Raw genomic sequence first — 23,612 nt, forward strand, 5'->3', positions numbered from 1 at the left:
ATACTGGTAATTCGAGATTGAAATTCGTGAACGGCTCCAAAAGTCAAGGCTCTGATGATGACTGTTCACTGAGCGCTCGGGGAGACCGTTCACAAATGCACCCAGCAGTAGAGCTAGTCTAGAGCTCTATTTTGCATCACAGGTCTAGCCTGCTTGGGTCATGTCAACTGTTTTACCTCTCCGTTTCAATTTTGTCCCCATGTCTAAAATGTTCCAAATGCACCCACTACTGCTTCCGACAAAAAGGACAACTTGGAATTGGTGCACACAACTTATAATTTGGCTTGTTTGAATGTGTACTAGCAGTAGACTTTTGCACAGATTCAAGTACAGGGTACTCACATACAAATAGCTCGTGGACATGAGAAAGCTAGTGTCGAAGTTGAGCCCACATTTCTTCATTAATATTTACAATTATTTATTGGAAATTAACAGATAATATCTTGTGTGTAAAGTAGCTTCATTTTACTCTCAACTGTGGTTCTGTGTGTTAGGGTTTCTGTGCAATTCTGGGGCCTAGCTGAGTCCAGAAGACAGCTGCCCTGTCGTAAAACTTAGCCAAGGTGTCGGGTCACTCACCCACTTGGGCTGAAGTTAGTGAGGTTGGGTAGGCCCATGGACGTGACCAGTTCCATATTTGACTTAGTCAGTTAGAGGCTGAACTGACCGTATTTGTGAAAATGTATTCTTGTACTGAGGCACTGATGTTTTGGACCATGTTTGTTACATGATGTAATACACTTTTGGGGTTTTTTTAAATACTGTTCTCAGATGCAGTTCAGGGGAAACGGTTGGGACAGGATAGGTTAGGTGAGCAGAGCCTCGCGCTCTGGCTCTGAACAAGCCGTTCTCAACACTTAGAAGAACTGGGGATGCGCTTGGCGGTGGATGGGGCTAAAGCCCTGATGCTAAAGGCACTAGGCTATGGTATACTATGGTATTCTAAGGGTTAACTGAATTGCTCTTCTCACTTGCAATGTATCAATAAATGTAACTATCTTGATGGCACTGGCATTCGTCTTCTCCTGTGATTTCCTGGCTTCTGGTTCCTTTCCTGTTCTCCTGCACAAAGATGGGTAATGTATGCTTATGGCTGATTGAGCCCAATTCACTAAATAATAACTAAGTATGTAGTAGTGATAACAATAATGGAAGTACTTAGGTATTAATTGGTAAATGGTTAACATATACGAGGTCAGATAGCAGAAGATGGTTATCCTTGTGCAACAGGCATTATAACCCAGATTAAGTCTTATTAATTAAATTGGGTTATGGACTATTTTATTGGCCCAGCTAATAATCTTAATTAGCAATGTGGGTTAATAAAAAAGTCACCACACTACTTACCGTAGTTTCCTCTGAGCGTTGTTTCGGTGGCATAGGCACAGCGCCGGTCTTGAGAATTCGATGCTGAGATTTTTGGCTAGCGTTTCATTTCCTTTAGTGGACAAAAAATCATCGACAGAGAAATGGGCACTACTCGATGATCAGCACGTCGCAATCGCTGCGGTCTGATGTTTGGATACCATTCTCATTGCAATAAGCAACCAGCCTCAAAACACTTCTCGGATTTGCAGAGGAAACAGGTGAAAATGTCCATCTACATCTTGTTTTCGCTGGGAATGTACACATTCGAACACCATTTTTGCAACAATCCAAATCTACTCCCGAAAAGCAAATGTTTACAAGCGTTTCTGCAGTCCTAGCTGATTGAAGGCGAGCGAATGAGGCTCTCCAGCCTGCTGTCAGAATAAAACGGTGTCGCCAGCGATGACGTCATGGCGCCGCCTTCCCTTGCAGTTTTCAGAAAGAATAAATGAGTTAAAGTCGGCGGGGATGTGATAGACGCGGTACATGTTTGATTCGGACTATGGCACAACTGTACAACATTTTAAAAAGTGGGGACAACTCATTTATGGGCTTGGTTATAATGCCCCTTCGGCTACCGTTTTGAGTCGATACCGTCTGACACAATATTTTCAAAAAGGCACCAAATGGGAAAAAAGTGATATGTGTGTGTAGGAGTGATGTGTTTTACTCCAGAAATAAGGCCCCACATGCAAAAAAAAAAGTTCTTCCCCTTGAAGGGGTTCAAATAATAATTACTCTTTTGATGTGTGTGTAATTGCATGGACTACGCCACTGGGGGACTTCCACCCCGGAATATGTTTTGATTTTACAAAGACAAGGCACAACAGGCGGACCATTCCACCATTGGCACTGAAATTCAGCGGCGCTTACGCGCAAAAGCCTAGTTTCAATTAACGGCGGCTTTCTGACACCGATCCACCACTGAAGATCAAGCTGCGCCTTGGCTAGTTTCACTTCAGCCGCGGTCATTAGAGCTGCCGTTGCGCTCGTGCACGGTGTACAGGGGGAAGTTCAATATCAACGATTGTCGAAAAATGCGATCATGTTGTAGACTGGGGCATGCCTTGTCAAATCAAGTCTTTTTTCAGTCATATGATGCGAGCATCTGTAGGTGAGCGGTAACGTAACCGCAATTCAATTGTGAGGGAGGCCCGCGTTCAATCCCCACCGTGCGATAAGTAAGGGTTAACGTTCGGCGAGAAGGTCGCTACAGTGGAATAGCAGCACGACAGAGAGAATCTTTAGACCCCCACAAAGCGACCGACTCGCCGAAAGTTAACCCGCTTATTATATGGATATACTTAAATGATTCACACATGGCGGGGACATTTCTTTAGGCCTATTTAATGTTAAGATTGTTGCTGCGCAAAACAAAACAGTGCCGTTGTGGAACACCGCTAGGCAACAGCTAGGTAGCCAGGACAACACGGTGTTGTCTATCAACAGCAGCTGATTAGAGTCTTGTTGAAAAGTCACTTTAGCAGTGAAAAGTCTTGTTGCCATTGACAGCGGTCTGTTATAGACCAACCCGTCTGTTATCGAAAAATAACAGACGTTGCGAACGTTGGGGAGCCCCGTTGAAATGAATGGAGCATTCGGCCGATGACGTCACACCATATAATAAGTAAGGGTTAACGTTCGGTGAGAAGGTCGCTACAGTGGAATAGCATAGGTCTTGTTCTCTCTGAAGTGCTGCTATTCCACAAAGCGACCGACTCGCCGAACATTAACCCGCTTATTATATGGGTATACTTAAATGATTCACATGTAGTGGAGCGCTGCTCCTTTTAAGGGAAAGTCTGACGCTGCGGCACACGTCACCACGCCGCTCGTAGAGGCTTATGGGAAGTCTCTTCATAAACACTGCCAGTGGCTAGTATTCGGTAAGCCTGCAAAGTCCCCCCTTTGCGCGTTTCATCGCCACCGGCGAATGCTGTGGTTGCTTCTCCCCTCGTCGTCGAGACGAGTGCGGTGTCCAGTTCAGATCGAGGAGATGTGGACCATTTCTTGTCCTCGTGAGTATGCGGACCATCTCTTGTCGCTGTTTATGTGCTAGCCAGCGGCTAGTGGCTAACTTCGCGTCTGCTGTTCTATAGGTTGTGATTCCAACTTGGCGTCTCTTACTTGGCTAGAGTGATCTCTTGGCTTCTCCACTGGCAAGGACTTCGGTGGACAATACCAACGGTTACCTTGCGCTTTTCCCGTCTCCTGCACGCCGGTATGTATTATAGTGGGTTAGCTTGTGCCTTTACCCAGCTCTGACTGTTTGTTTTCTTACCATGGTTGCTAACGACGGCCATTATTATGGTTTCAGCGTGTGGTCGCTACCGGCGCCTCGGCCGTGTACCTCTGTATTGGCACTCCGACTGTGAGAATCGCGCATCGGTGCACCCTCATCTCCGGGTAAGGTAACCTCTCGGCAGCAGAATCGTGTCATAGTGGGTGTCCTGCTAGCTTGGCTAACGCTCTCCTCCTCCTCCCTCGCAGGTTGTATCCGTGTGGCCGTGGTCAGACACACCACGCGTTTAGGTGCACGAGCGGCGACTTTTAGCCCCGGTTGTGTGGTGCCTCTGGAAGCCGGGAACCCGTATTTCGGCTGCTGCTCCGGCCTCGGAAATTGGACATTCGTGTGTGTGTGTGCGTGGGCGCTCGGCTCGGTGTGAGCTGGTGTGTGAGCCATTCCACAGTGTGTGTGCGTGTGTGTACGTTGGTGCGTGTGAGTGAGTGTGGGGATACCTAGGGGACTGCACTGAGCTGAGCCTCTGGGGTTGGTTTACCTCATGTTTTGATTTTCGTTTTCTTTCGTTTGCTGTGCCTAATTTCCTTTTTTTTCATTATTTCATTCAATTATCTAATTTCTTTATTTTATTGCATGTGTGTACTGGATTTTGATTTATTTTGCATGGTTTGCTGTGATTTCTTGTTGTTTCTGTTTGCCGTGGATTATTTCTGTTTGTTGTGAACTATTTCTTTACTTTTTCTTTTGTTAATCCCGAGGTGTGCCATTCGCCCTATTGTGTTAGCCGTGCCAGCCCCTAGTGGCAAAGTCTGACAACCTGAGTGTGGGCTCTAAGGCCTTAGGCCTGCCAGGTGTGTTTATTGTGAATTAGTGAACATACTTTGGGGCAGGTGTTTACACTCATGTCACTGGCTACAGCTCCGAGCGGCCAACGGCCTAGAGATTCCTTACTTGGGCTACTTGGAGCTGAATATTGAGCTTTGCGGGAAGAAGAGTATGCCTGATTGCGGTGTTCTGGTCGTTCGCGACCCCCCAGGGGGCACGGCTTCCGTGGTCCCTGGGGTTCTTGGTATGAATGTTATCGGCAAGTGTTATAAGGAACTTTTTGGGCGGCACGGTCCCACGCTTTTCGATCTCCCATCAGTGTCAACTGCCCCTCGACCGGTGCTGAAAGCGCTGCAACACTGTCATCAGGCTGAAATCCGGCCCACCCCCGAGACCAGCGGCGTGGTGAATGTCCGGGGGCCGTGCGCCATGGCGGGTTCCGGGGGGGGACCATGAAGTTGATTCCTGCCACCTGCCCTGAGCAACATTCAGGGCTTGGAACCCTCTTTGAGCCGACGGACCGGGGGTTGCCCGGGGGGTTGCTGGTGTCCCCTGCCTTGGTGCAGGTGACCCGTGGCTTGGTGCAGATCCCTGTAGTTAACGTCAGTTGTACGGACGTCCTGCTGTACCCTCGTACTAGACTCGGACAGGTGAATGCTGTGTCGATCATCAGCTTGCCACGGGACGTGGTGGAGGTCCGTTCCGTGGCCGCCATTACTGACCCTCAGGCGCCTGCCCCCTGTCGCCTTTGGAGACACAAATCCGCGCAGTGGACTTGTTACCACTGCCTGCCGAGGAACAGGCTGAGGTCCGGGCCCTGCTTCTGAGGTACTCTTCGGGTCTTCTCCGCCCATGAGGGCGACTTGGGTTGCACTTCCCTAATCTCGCACGACATCCCGCTGTTGGATCCGACACCGGTCCGGCAGCGTTACAGGCGCATTGCCCCCTCCGACTACGAGGCCGTAAAAACCCATATCAACCAGCTCCTCCAGGCGAAGGTCATCAGAGAAAGCAGTAGTCCATTCGCTTCTCCCATTGTTCTAGTCCGGAAGAAGGATGGGAGCTTGCGACTCTGTGTCGACTATCGCCTGTTAAATGCCCGAACTCGGAAGGACGCCTTTCCGCTTCCTCGGATCGAGGAGACATTGGACATGTTGGCAGGTGCCCGCTGGTTTTCTACGATGGACTTAGCCAGTGGGTACAACCAAGTCCCCGTGACAGAAGGTGATCGGGCCAAAACGGCATTCTGTACCCCCTTCGGGTTGTTCGAATGGAACAGAATGCCTTTTGGCCTGTGCAATGCACCAGGTACATTTCAACGATTAATGCAACGTATGTTCGGCGACCAACAGTGTCATTCCGTTCTACTGTATCTTGACGACATCGTGATCTTCTCGTCCACCGTGGCGCAACATCTACAGCGCCTGGAGATGGTCTTGACCCGGTTGCAGTCGGAGGGGCTGAAGGCTAAATTAGGGAAGTGCGCGTTCTTTAAGCCGGAGGTTCAGTACTTGGGACATGTGATCTCTCAGCACGGTGTCTCTACCGACCCTGGCAAGGTGGAGGCAGTGGCCACATGGCGGCGACCTGCCAATGTGTCGGAGCTCCGATCATTCCTAGGCTTCGCCAGCTATTATCGACGATTCGTCGAAGGATTCGCAAAGCTGGCCGCGCCGTTGCATCGATTGGTGGCCACCTTGAACGGGAGCCGTTCCCGTCAGCCCTCGGGGCAGCAGTTTCTTGATGCATGGTCAGAGGATTGCGAAAGAAGTTTTGAGGAACTCAAGGGGAGGCTCGTGTCGGCGCCGGGTACTGGCGTACGCGGACTTTAGCCGCCCATTTATTCTTGAGGTCGACGCCAGCCATTGCGGACTGGGCGCGGTCCTCTCGCAGGAGGTGGACGGCAAAGTCCGACCGGTGGCATACGCCAGTAGAACGTTGAGACCTACAGAGCGGAATATGAATAATTACAGTTCTATGAAGCTCGAGTTCCTCGCCCTAAAATGGGCCGTCACCGAGAAGTTTCGCGAATATCTCTTGGGCCAGAAGTGTGTCGTGTACACTGATAATAATCCCCTGAGTCACCTCACTACTTCCAAACTTGGGGCGGTCGAACACCGGTGGGCCGCACAGCTTGCATCATTTGATTTTGAATTAAAGTACCGCTCGGGTAAATCTAACGGAAATGCGGACGGCCTGTCGCGGCAGAATCGGCCAGACCAAGAAGACGTGAGTGACCTGGTTCCGGGTACAGCGGTCCCTAGATTGCTGCAAACAGGTAGCGGCTCAGGGAGACGGCAGCACCGCCTCTCAGTCCAGTGTCTCGGGGTTGTTCCCCCACGCTTTGCCGGTTCTGCGCACTCTGCAAGCAAGCGACCCCGGTGGTCAGCTGCAACCGGCCGCTGTCCCGGGGGGTAGCATCACCGCCTCTCAGTTGGTTGTTTCGGTGCTGCCCTCCCACTCTTTGCCGGACCTGTGCGCTCTGCAAGAAGGAGACCCTGTTATCCAGCCGATTCTGGCCTTCTGGAAGGCGCGTCGGCGGCCTACTCGTGAGGAACGGGAAGCTCTGTCACCCTTGGCCTTGATCCTGTTGCGGCAGTGGAAACGGTTTTGTGGAGAACGATGGAGTCCTTTACCGGAGAGTGCTACACCCCAGTGGCCGTGATGAGTGCCTCCAGCTGGTTTTGCCGGCTGCCCTGCAATCAGAGGTCCTAAACCAGCTCCACGAGCACCATGGCCACCAGGGGATTAATCGAACACTGGAGTTGGTTGGTGTAACGGTGTTACTGGCCCCACATGTTTGCGGAGGTGCGCCGATGGTGTGAAAAGTGCCTTAGGTGCCAAGAGTCCAAAGGGGAGCCTCCTCTAGCCGCCGCGTATATGGGCCACCTACTGGCATCTCGGCCCAACGAAGTGGTAGCTGCGCCAAAATGTAGTGGGCGAGACCGTTACAGGAAGTAGTTCGACTACGCCACCCCCGGGGGTGGAGCCCCCGGAGGAAATGAATTAGGGGTAGTTACAGATACCCCGGACCAACACACAATGTACCCGCACAATAGATTACCAGGCAAACACAGGTTCGTGCACAATGGAGGCAGAGACAGTGGTGACAATTAATAATTCAAATCTTTATTATTCTGTGCGTTATAAAAATATATTTTTCTCACTCTTTGCAATAAATATAAAAAGGTACTCACAATTCACAAAGTGCAGTGGGGTGGGTGTGCTGTCGCAATCACCCGCAGATAGATAAACACTTGCCCCAAAGTATGTTCACGTTAACAGTAAAGTGCAGGGGTGGGTGTGCTGCCACCACACCCGCGGATCTGTAAACACCTGCCCCAAAGTATGTTCCTTAATTCACAATAAACAACACACCTGGTAGGTTGTCAGACTTTGCCACTAGGGGCTGGCACGGCTAACACAATAGGGCGAATGGCACACCTCAGGATTAACAAAAGAAAAAAGTAAAGAAATAGTTCACAACAAACAGAAATAATTCACGGCAAACAGAAACAACAAGAAATCACAGCAAACCATGCAAAATAAATCAAAATCCAATTAACACATGCAGTTAAATAAGAAATTAGATAATTGAATGAAATAATGAAAAAAAAGGAAATTAGGCACAGCAAACGAAAGAAAACGAAAATCAAAACAAGAGGTAAACCAACCCCAGAGGCTCAGCTCAGTGCAGTCCCCTAGGTATCCCCACACACACTCACACACACACACACACACACACACAAATGTCCAATTTCCCGAGGCCGGAGCAGCAGCCGAGATACGGGTTCCCGGCTTCCAGAGGCACCACACAACCGGGGCTAAAAGTCGCCGCTCGTGCACCTAAACGCGTGGTGTGTCTGACCACGGCCACACGGATACAACCTGCGAGGGAGGAGGAGAGCGTTAGCCAAGCTAGCAGGACACCCACTATGACACGATTCTGCTGCCGAGAGGTTACCTTACCCGGAGATGAGGGTGCACCGATGCGCGATTCTCACAGTCGGAGTGCCAATACAGAGGTACACGGCCGAGGCGCCGGTAGCGACCACACGCTGAAACCATAATAATGGCCGTCGTTAGCAACCATGGTACGAAAACAAACAGTCAGGGCTGGGTAAAGGCACAAGCTAACCCACTATAATACATACCGGCGTGCAGGAGACGGGAAATGCGCAAGGTAACCGTTGGTATTGTCCACCGAAGTCCTTGCCAGTGGAGAAGCAAGAGATCACTCTAGCCAAGTAAGAGACGCCAAGTTGGAATCACAACCTATAGAACAGCAGACGCGAAGTTAGCCACTAGCTGCTGGCTAGCACATAAACAGCGACAAGAAATGGTCCACATACTCACGAGGACAAGAAATGGTCCACATCTCCTAGATCTGAACTGGACACCGCACTCCTCTCGACGGCGAGGGGAGAAGCAACCACAGCATTCGCCGGTGGCGATGAAACGCGCAAAGGAGAACTTTGCAGGCTTACCGAATACTAGCCACTGGCAGTGTTTATGAAGAGACTTCCCATAAGCCTCTACGAGCGGCGTGGTGACGTGTGCCGCAGCGTCAGACCTCCCTTAAAGGAGCAGCGCTCCACTACAATCTACCCCCCACATGTTGAATCGTCGGCCCGACGATGCAGGTACGCTTTCCCCCCCACTCCCAGATCCAAAATTCCATCAAGAGTTTGAAGTCGCCCCACCAGGCAGCCGATGGGGATTAGAGTGTTGTCCCGCGTTAGACCGGAAAGTCCGGCGTGGGGGCACCTCGCTGCTGCTAGTGCCACGACCGGGTAGCTGAGCGGCCGAACTGCTGGGGGAAGCCTGCGAAGTCCGACGCTGCCCTTCGTTTCCTCCTGAGGTGCCACCCTGGGGTGCATGGGGCTCTGCTGGGACAGCCAAGTCAGCATCGCCCACCTGCTCCCCAAGAAGGATATCTTCTTCGCTCGATAGCTCCCCTGAGTCGACAGGGGTAGGTTCGCCTGGTCGGCCCGACCCCGGGGGGGTGTCGGGGGCCAGGGGGCCCACCACTCCTTTCAGCATGCTGCGGTGAACGTGCTTCAGCTTCGTTGGATCGTTGACGGGGGCGATCGTGTACACAGCTCCGGTCTCCGAAGGGGTACGCACCACCATGTGTACCTGGGAGTTCCACACATCTTGGATTTTATTTCGACCTCGCACGCCGAGGTTGCGTACATATACCCGTTGCCCTACTTCTAAAACAGCAGTCTTCACCCGTGCATCATGTCTGTCCTTGCGATATTCCGCCGCTGCGGCCAAACGCTCCCGAGCCCCATCAAATGCCACTTGAAGCCGGGCCTGATGCTCCTGTATCCAGTCGCACACTCGACCATGGACCGGTGGCCGAACTCGGCCCAGGAGGAAGTCTACGGGTAGCTGTGGCTCTTGGCCGAACATAAGGAAGTGTGGCGATTCTCCTGTCGCTTGATGCGGGGTGGTGTTATAACAGAAGGTTACGTGCGGCAGGCAAGTTGCCCAGTCGCGCTTCCGAGAGGCCGGTAGGGTACGCAGGAGGTTGTGTAGAGTGCGGTTTTAAATCGCTCACATTGGCCGTTCCCAGCCGGGTGATACGGGGTGGTTCGGGACTTCTGGACCCCGTACAGCCCGCAAAGCTGCTGAATCAGGGTGCCCTCGAAACAGCGCCCCTGGTCGGAGTGGAGCCGACCAGGAATTCCGAACCGGTAGAACCATTCCACAAGCAAGACCTGGGCGACCGTCGAGGCCCGCTGATCCCGGGTGGGGACGGCGATGGAATACTTGCTGAAGACGTCCGTGATGACTAAAACGTTCTCCACCCCCCCCGACGTGGGCTCCAAAAGCGTGAAATCCACAGCTACCACTTCGTTGGGCCGAGATGCCAGTAGGTGGCCCATATGCGCGGCGGCTAGAGGAGGCTCCCCTTTGGACTCTTGGCACCTAAGGCACTTTTCACACCATCGGCGCACCTCCGCAAACATGCGGGGCCAGTAACACCGTTGCCCAACCAACTCCAGTGTTCGATTAATCCCCTGGTGGCCATGGTGCTCGTGGAGCTGGTTTAGGACCTCTGATTGCAGGGCAGCCGGCAAAACCAGCTGGAGGCACTCATCACGGCCACTGGGGTGTAGCACTCTCCGGTAAAGGACTCCATCGTTCTCCACAAACCGTTTCCACTGCCGCAACAGGATCAAGGCCAAGGGTGACAGAGCTTCCCGTTCCTCACGAGTAGGCCGCCGACGCGCCTTCCAGAAGGCCAGAATCGGCTGGATAACAGGGTCTGCTTCTTGCAGAGCGCACAGGTCCGGCAAAGGGTGGGAGGGCAGCACCGAAACAACCAACTGAGAGGCGGTGATGCTACCCCCCGGGACAGCGGCCGGTTGCAGCTGACCACCGGGGTCGCTTGCTTGCAGAGTGCGCAGAACCGGCAAAGCGTGGGGGAACAACCCCGAGACACTGGACTGAGAGGCTGTGCCGCCATCTCCCTGAGCCGCTACCTGTTGCAGCAATCTAGGGACCGCTGTACCCGGAACCAGGTCACTCACGTCTTCTTGGTCTGGCTGATTCTGCCGCGACAGGCCGTCCGCATTACCGTTAGATTTACCCGAGCGGTACTTTAATTCAAAATCAAATGATGCAAGCTGTGCGGCCCACCGGTGTTCGACCGCCCCGAGTTTGGAAGTAGTGAGGTGACTCAGGGGGTTATTATCAGTGTACACGACACACTTCTGGCCCAAGAGATATTCGCGAAACTTCTCGGTGACGGCCCATTTTAGGGCGAGGAACTCGAGCTTCATAGAACTGTAATTGTTCATATTCCGCTCTGTAGGTCTTAAAGTTCTACTGGCGTATGCCACCGGTCGGACTTTGCCGTCCACCTCCTGCGAGAGGACCGCGCCCAGTCCGCAATGGCTGGCGTCGACCTCAAGAATAAATGGGCGGCTAAAGTCCGCGTACGCCAGTACCGGCGCCGACACGAGCCTCCCCTTGAGTTCCTCAAAACTTCTTTCGCAATCCTCTGACCATGAATCAAGAAACTGCTGCCCCGAGGGCCGACGGGAACGGCTCCCGTTCAAGGTGGCCACCAATCGATGCAACGGCGCGGCCAGCTTTGCGAATCCTTCGACGAATCGTCGATAATAGCTGGCGAAGCCTAGGAATGATCGGAGCTCCGACACATTGGCAGGTCGCCGCCATGTGGCCACTGCCTCCACCTTGCCAGGGTCGGTAGAGACACCGTGCTGAGAGATCACATGTCCCAAGTACTGAACCTCCGGCTTAAAGAACGCGCACTTCCCTAATTTAGCCTTCAGCCCCTCCGACTGCAACCGGGTCAAGACCATCTCCAGGCGCTGTAGATGTTGCGCCACGGTGGATGAGAAGATCACGATGTCGTCAAGATACAGTAGAACGGAATGACACTGTTGGTCGCCGAACATACGTTGCATTAATCGTTGAAATGTACCTGGTGCATTGCACAGGCCAAAAGGCATTCTGTTCCATTCGAACAACCCGAAGGGGGTACAGAATGCCGTTTTGGCCCGATCACCTTCTGTCACGGGGACTTGGTTGTACCCACTGGCTAAGTCCATCGTAGAAAACCAGCGGGCACCTGCCAACATGTCCAATGTCTCCTCGATCCGAGGAAGCGGAAAGGCGTCCTTCCGAGTTCGGGCATTTAACAGGCGATAGTCGACACAGAGTCGCAAGCTCCCATCCTTCTTCCGGACTAGAACAATGGGAGAAGCGAATGGACTACTGCTTTCTCTGATGACCTTCGCCTGGAGGAGCTGGTTGATATGGGTTTTTACGGCCTCGTAGTCGGAGGGGGCAATGCGCCTGTAACGCTGCCGGACCGGTGTCGGATCCAACAGTGGGATGTCGTGCGAGATTAGGGAAGTGCAACCCAAGTCGCCCTCATGGGCGGAGAAGACCGAAGAGTACCTCAGAAGCAGGGCCCGGACCTCAGCCTGTTCCTCGGCAGGCAGGGGTAACAAGTCCACTGCGCGGATTTGTGTCTCCAAAGGCGACGGGGCAGGCGCCTGAGGGTCAGTAATGGCGGCCACGGAACGGACCTCCACCACGTCCCGTGGCAAGCTGATGATCGACACAGCATTCACCTGTCCGAGTCTAGTACGAGGGTACAGCAGGACGTCCGTACAACCGACGTTAACTACAGGGATCTGCACCAAGCCACGGGTCACCTGCACCAAGGCAGGGGACACCAGCAACCCCCCGGGCAACCCCCGGTCCGTCGGCTCAAAGAGGGTTCCAAGCCCTGAATGTTGCTCAGGGCAGGTGGCAGGAATCAACTTCATGGTCCCCCCCGGAACCCGCCATGGCGCACGGCCCCGGACATTCACCACGCCGCTGGTCTCGGGGGTGGGCCGGATTTCAGCCTGATGACAGTGTTGCAGCGCTTTCAGCACCGGTCGAGGGGCAGTTGACACTGATGGGAGATCGAAAAGCGTGGGACCGTGCCGCCCAAAAAGTTCCTTATAACACTTGCCGATAACATTCATACCAAGAACCCCAGGGACCACGGAAGCCGTGCCCCCTGGGGGGTCGCGAACGACCAGAACACCGCAATCAGGCATACTCTTCCCGCAAAGCTCAATATTCAGCTCCAAGTAGCCCAAGTAAGGAATCTCTAGGCCGTTGGCCGCTCGGAGCTGCAGCCAGTGACATGAGCGTAACCGCTCCTGCCCCATAGATTCGAAGTTGGCAGCAAAGAAACTTTCAGTGACGGTGGACACCATAGACCCAGTGTCAATGAGACAGGGGACCTGAACCCCGCCCATCCGGACGAGCAGATGTGGACAGTTAGAAAGTAACGCCTCGGCGGCATTGGCAGGGGCAGGGGCATTACGTGAGCCAAGAGAGGCCCCCCCCCCGGACTGTGACTCCTCAGTCCGGTGGGCGTCAGTTTCCCGAGGGCTGGTTCGGTTGGAGGGGCCCATTCTCCGAAAACCCGGCGCCTCTACGGGAGGGTGCTTGTGGGGGCCCCACCACTCGTTCTCCGTCACAATCCGCATCAATATGGCCTATCGCACGACAGCGCCAGCAGGCAAGGGGTCCCTCCCGAGGAGACCGACGGAGGCATGTATGCGGGCGCGCCATTTTTCTGCTGCCGAGAGAGCCTATTATCTTGACGATCACTTGGATGGCGAGGCACGGGATGAGATCCGCTATAGGCCGAGAGAAGAAAAAGAAAACCCAGAGAAAATCTTAGAAATTTTACAGGAGCTTTACGGTTGCCCACAGTCATACGTGGCCTTGCAGGAGGCGTTCTTTTCGAGAAAACAGCAAGAGGGAGAGACACTGCTAGAGTTTTCAATCGCATTAATGACCCTTATTGATAAGGTTAGACGAAATGCGCCTGAGGGAATTCTTAACGCTGACGTTCTTCTGCGTGATCAGTTTGTGGAGCATGTTAACGAGGGCGCCTTGCGTCGTCACTTGAAGAGTTTCATTCGGACCACGCCGTTAGCCACTTTGATCGCGGTGCGTAAGGAAGCCATGCGTTGGGAACGGATGTTCACTAATTCACAATAGACAGCACACCTGGTAGGCCTAAGGCCTTAGAACCCACACTCAGGTTGGCAGACTTTGCCACTAGGGACTGGCACGGCTAACACAATAGGGCGAATGGCACACCTCAGGATTAACCAAAAGAAAAAGTAAAGAAATAGTTCACAACAAACAGAAATAATTCACGGCAAACAGAAACAACAAGAAATCAGCAAACCATGCAAAATAAATCAAAATCCAATAAACACATGCCGTTAAATTAGAAATTAGATAATTGAATGAAATAATAAAAAAAAAAGGGAAATTAGGCACAGCAAACGAAAGAAAACGAAATCAAAACATGAGGTAAACCAATGCCAGAGGCTCAGCTCAGTGCAGTCCCCTAGGTATCCCCACACTACCTACACACACACACTCACACGCACCAGCGTACGCACACGCACACACACTGTGGAATGGCTCACACACCAGCTCACACCGAGCCGAGCGCCCATTCCACAGTGTGTGTGCGTGTGTGTACGTTGGTGCGTGTGAGTGTGTGTGGGGATACCTAGGGGACTGCACTGAGCTGAGTCTCTGGGGTTGGTTTACCTCATGTTTTGATTTTCGTTTTCTTTCGTTTGCTGTGCCTAATTTCCTTTTTTTTTCATTATTTCATTCAATTATCTAATTTCTTATTTAACTGCATGTGTTAATTGGATTTTGATTTATTTTGCATGGTTTGCTATGATTTCTTGTGGTTTCTGTTTGCCGTGAATTATTTCTGTTTGTTGTGAACTATTTCTTTACTTTTTCTTTTGTTAATCCTGAGGTGTGCCATTTGCCCTATTGTGTTAGCCGTGCCAGCCCCTAGTGGCACAGTCTGACAACCTGAGGTGGGTTCTAAGGCCTTGGGCCTACCAGGTGTGTTGTTTATTGTGAACTAGCGAACATACTTTGGGGCAGGTGTTTACAGATCCGCGGGTGTGGTGGCAGCACGCCCACCCCTGCACTTTATCAATTGTGAGTAACTTTTTATATTTATTGCAAAGAGTGACCAACCTATTTTTATACTGAAAATAATAATAAAGATTTGAATTATTAATTGTCACCACTGTCTCTGCCTCCATTGTGCACGAACCTGTGTTTGCCTGGTAATCTATTGTGCGGGTACACTGTGTGTTGGTCCGGGGTATCTGTAACTACCCCTAATTCATTTCCTCCGGGGGCTCCACCCCCGGGGGTGGCGTAGTCGAACTAGTGGCATTTGATGGGGCTCGGGAGCGTTTGGCCGCAGCGGCGGAATATCGCAAGGACAGACATGATGCACGGGTGAAGACTGCTGTTTTAGAAGTAGGGCAACGGGTATATGTACGCAACCTCGGCGTGCGAGGTCGAAATAAAATCCAAGATGTGTGGAACTCCCAGGTACACATGGTGGTGCGTACCCCTTCGGAGACCGGAGCCGTGTACACGATCGCCCCCGTCAACGATCCAACGAAGCTGAAGCACGTTCACCGCAGCAGTTTCTTGATGCATGGTCAGAGGATTGCGAAAGAAGTTTTGAGGAACTCAAGGGGAGGCTCGTGTCGGCGCCGGTACTGGCGTACGCGGACTTTAGCCGCCCATTTATTCTTGAGGTCGACGCCAGCCATTGCGGACTGGGCGCGGTCCTCTCGCAGGAGGTGGACGGCAAAGTCCGACCGGTGGCATACGCCAGTAGAACGTTAAGACCTACAGAGAGGAATATGAACAATTACAGTTCTATGAAGCTCGAGTTCCTCGCCCTAAAATGGGCCGTCACCGAGAAGTTTCGCGAATATCTCTTGGGCCAGAAGTGTGTCGTGTACACTGATAATAACCCCCTGAGTCACCTCACCACTTCCAAACTCGGGGCGGTCGAACACCGGTGGGCCGCACAGCTTGCATCATTTGATTTTGAATTAAAGTACCGCTCGGGTAAATCTAACGGTAATGCGGACGGCCTGTCGCGGCAGAATCAGCCAGACCAAGAAGACGTGAGTGACCTGGTTCCGGTACAGCGGTCCCTAGATTGCTGCAACAGGTAGCGGCTCAGGGAGATGGCGGCACAGCCTCTCAGTCCAGTGTCTCGGGGTTGTTCCCCCACGCTTTGCCGGTTCTGCGCACTCTGCAAGCAAGCGACCCCGGTGGTCAGCTGCAACCGGCCGCTGTCCCGGGGGGTAGCATCACCGCCTCTCAGTTGGTTGTTTCGGTGCTGCCCTCCCACCCTTTGCCGGACCTGTGCGCTCTGCAAGAAGCAGACCCTGTTATCCAGCCGATTCTGGCCTTCTGGAAGGCGCGTCGGCGGCCTACTCGTGAGGAACGGGAAGCTCTGTCACCCTTGGCCTTGATCCTGTTGCGGCAGTGGAAACGGTTTGTGGAGAACGATGGAGTCCTTTACCGGAGAGTGCTACACCCCAGTGGCCGTGATGAGTGCCTCCAGCTGGTTTTGCCGGCTGCCCTGCAATCAGAGGTCCTAAACCAGCTCCACGAGCACCATGGCCACCAGGGGATTAATCGAACACTGGAGTTGGTTGGGCAACGGTGTTACTGGCCCCGCATGTTTGCGGAGGTGCGCCGATGGTGTGAAAAGTGCCTTAGGTGCCAAGAGTCCAAAGGGGAGCCTCCTCTAGCTGCCGCGCATATGGGCCACCTACTGGCATCTCGGCCCAACGAAGTGGTAGCTGTGGATTTCACGCTTTTGGAGCCCACGTCGGGGGGGGTGGAGAACGTTTTAGTCATCACGGACGTCTTCAGCAAGTATTCCATCGCCGTCCCCACCCGGGATCAGCGGGCCTCGACGGTCGCCCAGGTCTTGCTTGTGGAATGGTTCTACCGGTTCGGAATTCCTGGTCGGCTCCACTCCGACCAGGGGCGCTGTTTCGAGGGCACCCTGATTCAGCAGCTTTGCGGGCTGTACGGGGTCCAGAAGTCCCGAACCACCCCGTATCACCCGGCTGGGAACGGCCAATGTGAGCGATTTAACCGCACTCTACACAACCTCCTGCGTACCCTACCGGCCTCTCGGAAGCGCGACTGGGCAACTTGCCTGCCGCACGTAACCTTCTGTTATAATACCACCCCGCATCAAGCGACAGGAGAATCGCCACACTTCCTTATGTTCGGCCAAGAGCCACAGCTACCCGTAGACTTCCTCCTGGGCCGAGTTCGGCCACCGGTCCATGGTCGAGTGTGCGACTGGATACAGGAGCATCAGGCCCGGCTTCAAGTGGCATTTGATGGGGCTCGGGAGCGTTTGGCCGCAGCGGCGGAATATCGCAAGGACAGACATGATGCACGGGTGAAGACTGCTGTTTTAGAAGTAGGGCAACGGGTATATGTACGCAACCTCGGCGTGCGAGGTCGAAATAAAATCCAAGATGTGTGGAACTCCCAGGTACACATGGTGGTGCGTACCCCTTCGGAGACCGGAGCCGTGTACACGATCGCCCCCGTCAACGATCCAACGAAGCTGAAGCACGTTCACCGCAGCATGCTGAAAGGAGTGGTGGGCCCCCTGGCCCCCGACACCCCCCCGGGGTCGGGCCGACCAGGCGAACCTACCCCTGTCGACGCAGGGGAGCTATCGAGCGAAGAAGATATCCTTCTTGGGGAGCAGGTGGGTGATGCTGGCTTGGGTGTCCCAGCAGAGCCCCATGCACCCCAGGGTGGCACCTCAGGAGGAAACGAAGGGCAGCGTCGGACTTCGCAGGCTTCCCCCAGCAGTTCGGCCGCTCAGCTACCCGGTCGTGGCACTAGCAGCAGCGAGGTGCCCCCACGCCGGACTTCCCGGTCTAACGCGGGACAACACTCTAATCCCCATCGGCTGCCTGGTGGGGCGACTCCAAACTTTTGATGGAATTTTGGATCTGGGAGTGGGGGGGAAGGCGTACCTGCATCGTCGGGCCGACGATTCAACATGTGGGGGGTAGATTGTAGTGGAGCGCTGCTCCTTTAAGGGAAAGTCTGACGCTGCGGCACACGTCACCACGCCGCTCGTAGAGGCTTATGGGAAGTCTCTTCATAAACACTGCCAGTGGCTAGTATTCGGTAAGCCTGCAAAGTCCCCCCTTTGCGCGTTTCATCGCCACCGGCGAATGCTGTGGTTGCTTCTCCCCTCGTCGTCGAGACGAGTGCGGTGTCCAGTTCAGATCGAGGAGATGTGGACCATTTCTTGTCCTCGTGAGTATGCGGACCATCTCTTGTCGCTGTTTATGTGCTAGCCAGCGGCTAGTGGCTAACTTCGCGTCTGCTGTTCTATAGGTTGTGATTCCAACTTGGCGTCTCTTACTTGGCTAGAGTGATCTCTTGCTTCTCCACTGGCAAGGACTTCGGTGGACAATACCAACGGTTACCTTGCGCTTTTCCCGTCTCCTGCACGCCGGTATGTATTATAGTGGGTTAGCTTGTGCCTTTACCCATCTCTGACTGTTTGTTTTCTTACCATGGTTGCTAACGACGGCCATTATTATGGTTTCAGCGTGTGGTCGCTACCGGCGCCTCGGCCGTGTACCTCTGTATTGGCACTCCGACTGTGAGAATCGCGCATCGGTGCACCCTCATCTCCGGGTAAGGTAACCTCTCGGCAGCAGAATCGTGTCATAGTGGGTGTCCTGCTAGCTTGGCTAACGCTCTCCTCCTCCCTCGCAGGTTGTATCCGTGTGGCCGTGGTCAGACACACCACGCGTTTAGGTGCACGAGCGGCGACTTTTAGCCCCGGTTGTGTGGTGCCTCTGGAAGCCGGGAACCCGTATCTCGGCTGCTGCTCCGGCCTCGGGAAACCGGACATTCGTGTGTGTGTGTGCGTTGGCGCGCTTTAGTTCAGTGTGTGTGTGTGTGTGTGTGTGTGTGTGTGTGTGTGTGTGGGCGCTCGGCTTGGTGTGAGCTGGTGTGTGAGCCATTCCACAGTGTGTGTGCGTGTGCGTAAGTTGGTACGTGTGAGTGTGTGTGTAGGTACCTAGGGGACTGCACTGAGCTGAGCCTCTGGGGTTTGGTTTACCTCCTGTTTTGATTTTCGTTTTCTTTCGTTTGCTGTGCCTAATTTCCTTTTTTTTTCATTATTTCATTCAATTATCTAATTTCTTATTTTACTGCATGTGTTTACTGGATTTTGATTTATTTTGCATGGTTTGCTGTGATTTCTTGTTGTTTTCTGTTTGCCGTGGATTATTTCTGTTTGCCGTGGATTATTTCTGTTTGTTGTGAACTATTGCTTTACTTTTTCTTTTGTTAATCCTGAGGTGTGCCATTCGCCCTATTGTGTTAGCCGTGCCAGCCCCTAGTGACAAAGTCTGACAACCTGAGTGTAGGTTCTAAGGCCTTAGGCCTACCAGGTGTGTTGCTTATTGTGAATTAAGGAACATACTTTGGGGCAGGTGTTTACAGATCCGCGGGTGTGGTGGCAGCACACCCACCCCTGCACTTTACTGTTAACGTGAACATACTTTGGGGCAAGTGTTTATCTATCTGCGGGTGATTGCGACAGCACACCCACCCCACTGCACTTTGTGAATTGTGAGTACCTTTTTATATTTATTGCAAAGAGTGAGAAAAATATATTTTTATAACGCAAAGAATAATAAAGATTTGAATTATTAATTGTCACCACCGTCTCTGCCTCCATTGTGCACGAACCTGTGTTTGCCTGGTAATCTATTGTGCGGGTACATTGTGTGTTGGTCCGGGGTATCTGTAACTACCCCTAATTCATTTCCTCCGGGGGCTCCACCCCCGGGGGTGGCGTAGTCGAACTACTTCCTGTAACGGTCTCGCCCACTACACACACATGGTGGGGACATGTCTTTAGGCCTATTTAATGTTAAGTTAATTATAGTTTTTAAAGTCAAAAGATTGTTGCTGCGCAAAACAAAACAGTGCCGTTGTGGAACACCGCTAGGCAACAGCTAGGTAGCCAGGACAACAGGTGTTGTCTATCACAGCAGCTGATTAGAGTCTTGTTGAAAAGTCGCTTTAGCAGTGAAAAGTCTTGTTGCCTTTGACAGCGGTCTGTTATAGACCAACCCGTCCGTTATCGAAAAATAACAGGCGTGCGAACGTTGGGGAGCCCCATTGAAATGAATGGAGCATTCGACCGATGACGTCACATCATATAATAACAGATCATAACTCAATCATCAAAGGGAGAGTCTCGTCCAAACCTCGACTGTCACCATTTCAATGCGTAAAAAAATAAATGTATAGCCTAATCTAAGGTGTTTTAATTATATCTTTCAGAAGAATTTGTTTTCGGATTAAATAAAGCTAAAACGTTAGGCAGAGATCATTTATTGAATCATTGCAATGCAAACTCAAGCGTCGGCGTCTGCAAGGTGGTTGTGAAGACATTTTTTTATTGCCTATGCTGTAAAATGTTAATGTTAAATGTCTACATTTAACTGTAGGCCTATTGCTTGATAGCAAATGAAGCCAGCCACAAAGCGACATCAAAGGAGAGAATAGGCAAAAGTATGTTATGTTTTGAAGTTTCCATAACCTGTCGCCATACAAGACTTGAACCCGGGGCGACCACATATTAAGCAGCGCACCTGTCCACTGGGCCACTCACGTCTTCAGCTATGTAGAAGGAATTGTTCACTGTCACACTAGTAGGCCTAAATCAACACTATAAAAGTTTTTCAAAAATTGTGCTGATGATCAGAAATCCCCCGAAATGAAAGACAATGGTAACTATTGTAGTTTTTACTGGCATTATCACATCATAGACTATTAATATCGAGTGACTGATTCGCTTTGATCTCGTAAAATGATGGCGGGAATTAAGCGGAACGTGCCCACTGTGACATTGTTTCCTACAGGTTCTTTTTTTTTGCAACACTGATTCATTTAGCCTGGTGTTTAACCTGGGAGCTACCAGGTTAGAGTTGGAGCATAAATTACTGTGGCAACTCAGCTGAGTTTCAGGTTAGCAAGGCTGATGGAACGGTAGGTTCGTAAGTTGCATCGGCCTAAGGTATGCATTTTTGTATTATTAGGTTACATGTTGGCCACCTACAAAAATAATTATTAAGGTTAATTCACGATTCAAGGCAACTGCGAGCAAACTTAGAACTCTAATGCTTCTAATAGGCCTATGCCTCGTTTGCAATAACGGGACCTCAACGCAGGGTACGTTTAACAAATAATTAGGCCTAGTTGCTAATAAAAATGCGGTCGCATCAGGGTGGCGTTTGCAAAATTGCTTGAATGTGTTGTTAAAAAAAATAACGTATAGGTCCACTAGGCTACATCAACTGAAAACACGGCTGCGGCTGAATCTCAAATTATGCACTTGTGCACTTAAGTGTTCATGTTTCAGTGCGTCTGCCCGTATTAGTTACGCACTGAAACATAGTGCATGAAGCTTTTCTGCACCGTGGGGCAGCTGTCAGGCTAGATATCCATTATAGGCAGGGCCGTCTCTAAAGAATGGGCTGAACGGGCTACAGCCCCGGGCATCACCGCTAGGGGGGGCCTCCGGTCGCGGAATGTCAAATGACAAAAAATAATAGAAGAAAAAAAAAAGAAAACGAGCGAAAATGTCGAGCCATAGGAAACAGGAGAGCGGAGCAAAAAAACGAAAATTAGTAGAAATAAAAAAGGAAAGAGCCAAATAATTATAACAGAAAACACCCAAATTAACCAACCTGTGGAGTAGTCAGCCTGCTGGGCTACTACCACCAGCAAAGATTTTTTCGGTAGGCTACACAGTTCTGGTCCTCCTTGCGCAACTCTCGAGCAGCATGTGGCTCGCCTTTGCAGCTCGCAAGGTTAGTCTATTGTACGGCAGTGACGTGCAGTGAGGGGTATGGTAGGGTAGGCAGTAAATATAGAAAATAAATATTTTTTGTGTATTTTTTAGCGCGGGGTCTGGGGGTCCTCCACCAGAAAAAAATGTATTTCTTAGATGCAATTTCCTGCATTTTAACCAAATCTGGAGAGTCACTATCAGCTAGAAACTTTTATAAAAGACTAAAAACTAAATAAATAGTCCCCTTTCATGCCTTATGCCACAACCTTGGATCGGCAACTAGGCCTATTCACCTAGTATGCTGATAAGGTCTTTAATGTGCAACAAATTAGTAGGCCTATGTTTCTCTAAATACTGTAAATATAAAGTAGGCTATAAGATAAAATGCCATCAGTGCTTAGCCACCACAGCTCTAATAACTAAATAAGTAAATAGGCTAAACTATTAGACATATGGACATTGTCAGTAGACCTTACATCTGAAACAATAAGTGAAAATGCATAATTTCAATTTGTTGAAAAGGCCAGCTAGACTTTTTTTGTGTCAAATTGCCAAATTGGTAGCTCAAGGACCCATAGCCTACTCTGTACACTCTGCCTACATTTTACAATAATTTAGAAAGCTACAACATCACAGCATTTTGGGGGGAAAGCTTTAACTTTTGGCTTTAGCAGTTGACTTTGCTCCTCTTCTGTTTATTCTGTTGCAAATGCCAGGGTGTTTCACATGGAGGATGCAGGGTGGCAGTGTAGCCTACTTTGTTTATGTCGCAAAGTGGGCTTTGCCGTTCCTTTTTCATTTGCGGTGCGTGCGTCATCACGTCACACCGACCTATCAGCTGATCTCACAGCTGATTTCATTCCAGCTGAGACGCCGGCTTTTCGCAAGCTAGGAGGAATAGCTGTCGGTCAACGTGCTTTCCTTTGTCCATCCAAACGTGCATTCTGGTCTACTCTTTGCACTCCGATCTGTTGCCAAATTCAACTTGGCGTGACACGCTCTCCGCCTTGTACAAGTGTATCTACCGGTGCCATCAGCTGTTTGTTGGCTACCCTGTTCATCTACCAAAGCTCAGAGAGCTCTCTCCTTCTGGCTCAGGTAGGCCACCCAAATGACGCCACACGTTCGCTAAAGTTTTGATTTGTTTGACTCGGGTCTAACCGATGATGTATTTTGTTGTAGCGTGGGTTTGAGTTTCCTCTGACTCGTCGGCCTTTATTGTCTCCCTCCTCTCCTCCTCTGCTGTTGTGGAACGTGAGTATACCACTTCAACTTTTCATCACGTTGTAAAATTGGTACTATAGCCCAGTTACATCGCATTATCCTCTGTATTTGTAGGCGCCTGGGTGTAGCTGCAGACTCCCGGTTCGCTCTGAATTGCTGCTGTTTTGTCCCCCCTCGATACGTGCTTCGGACTGACGCGTCGCAGTGTCCGGTCATCCGAGGGCTATCACTCCGAAAGCATTCAGCAGCCCAGCATAAGTTAACTTGCGCAGGTGGCGCATGTGGCCGAGTTCAGTGTGTGCGTGAATGTAGTCTGTGTGAGTGAGTGTCCTGTTATGTCGTGGTGAGAGCACGATTAATTTGTTTATTTTGTACATTTTCTTTGAGGGATGTTTCTTTCTTTTGTTTGATTATTTTCTTTTGACTTGAGTTGAGAACTTCAATCTGAATTATTTTGTTTTTGTTTCTATAACTACTGAATGTGCACGGCTTGTAGCCTAAACCAATGCCCCTGGCCTGAGTGTCGTTACTAATTCTCATCAGTCCTGCTCTCGCCTGTAGCAACCTCTTTCTGTGGCGAGTTAGATTTTGCTGGTGGGCCCTGCAATTCAGTTTATTTCATTTTGTTTGTCTTTATTTGCTGGGCAAGTGGCAGGCCCTTGATTACCCCCTTATTTA

At 51.4% G+C, this 23,612-nt stretch overlaps 1 long non-coding RNA gene and 1 pseudogene across 1 annotated transcript; one reads left to right on the forward strand and one right to left on the reverse strand.

Moving 5' to 3' along the window:
• LOC134436054 (uncharacterized) overlaps positions 1-13,452 on the reverse strand; it is a 20,776-nt pseudogene extending 7,324 nt beyond the window's left edge.
• A 4,709-nt stretch (positions 13,453-18,161) lies between these two features.
• On the forward strand, positions 18,162-19,521 carry LOC134435926 (uncharacterized). Its single transcript, XR_010032136.1, has 2 exons — positions 18,162-18,532; positions 18,614-19,521. It is a non-coding gene; the product is annotated as an uncharacterized LOC134435926 (long non-coding RNA).
• Positions 19,522-23,612: the final 4,091 nt, after the last annotated feature.

Source organism: Engraulis encrasicolus, chromosome 20, assembly GCF_034702125.1.
Source record: "Engraulis encrasicolus isolate BLACKSEA-1 chromosome 20, IST_EnEncr_1.0, whole genome shotgun sequence".
NCBI lineage: Eukaryota > Metazoa > Chordata > Actinopteri > Clupeiformes > Engraulidae > Engraulis > Engraulis encrasicolus.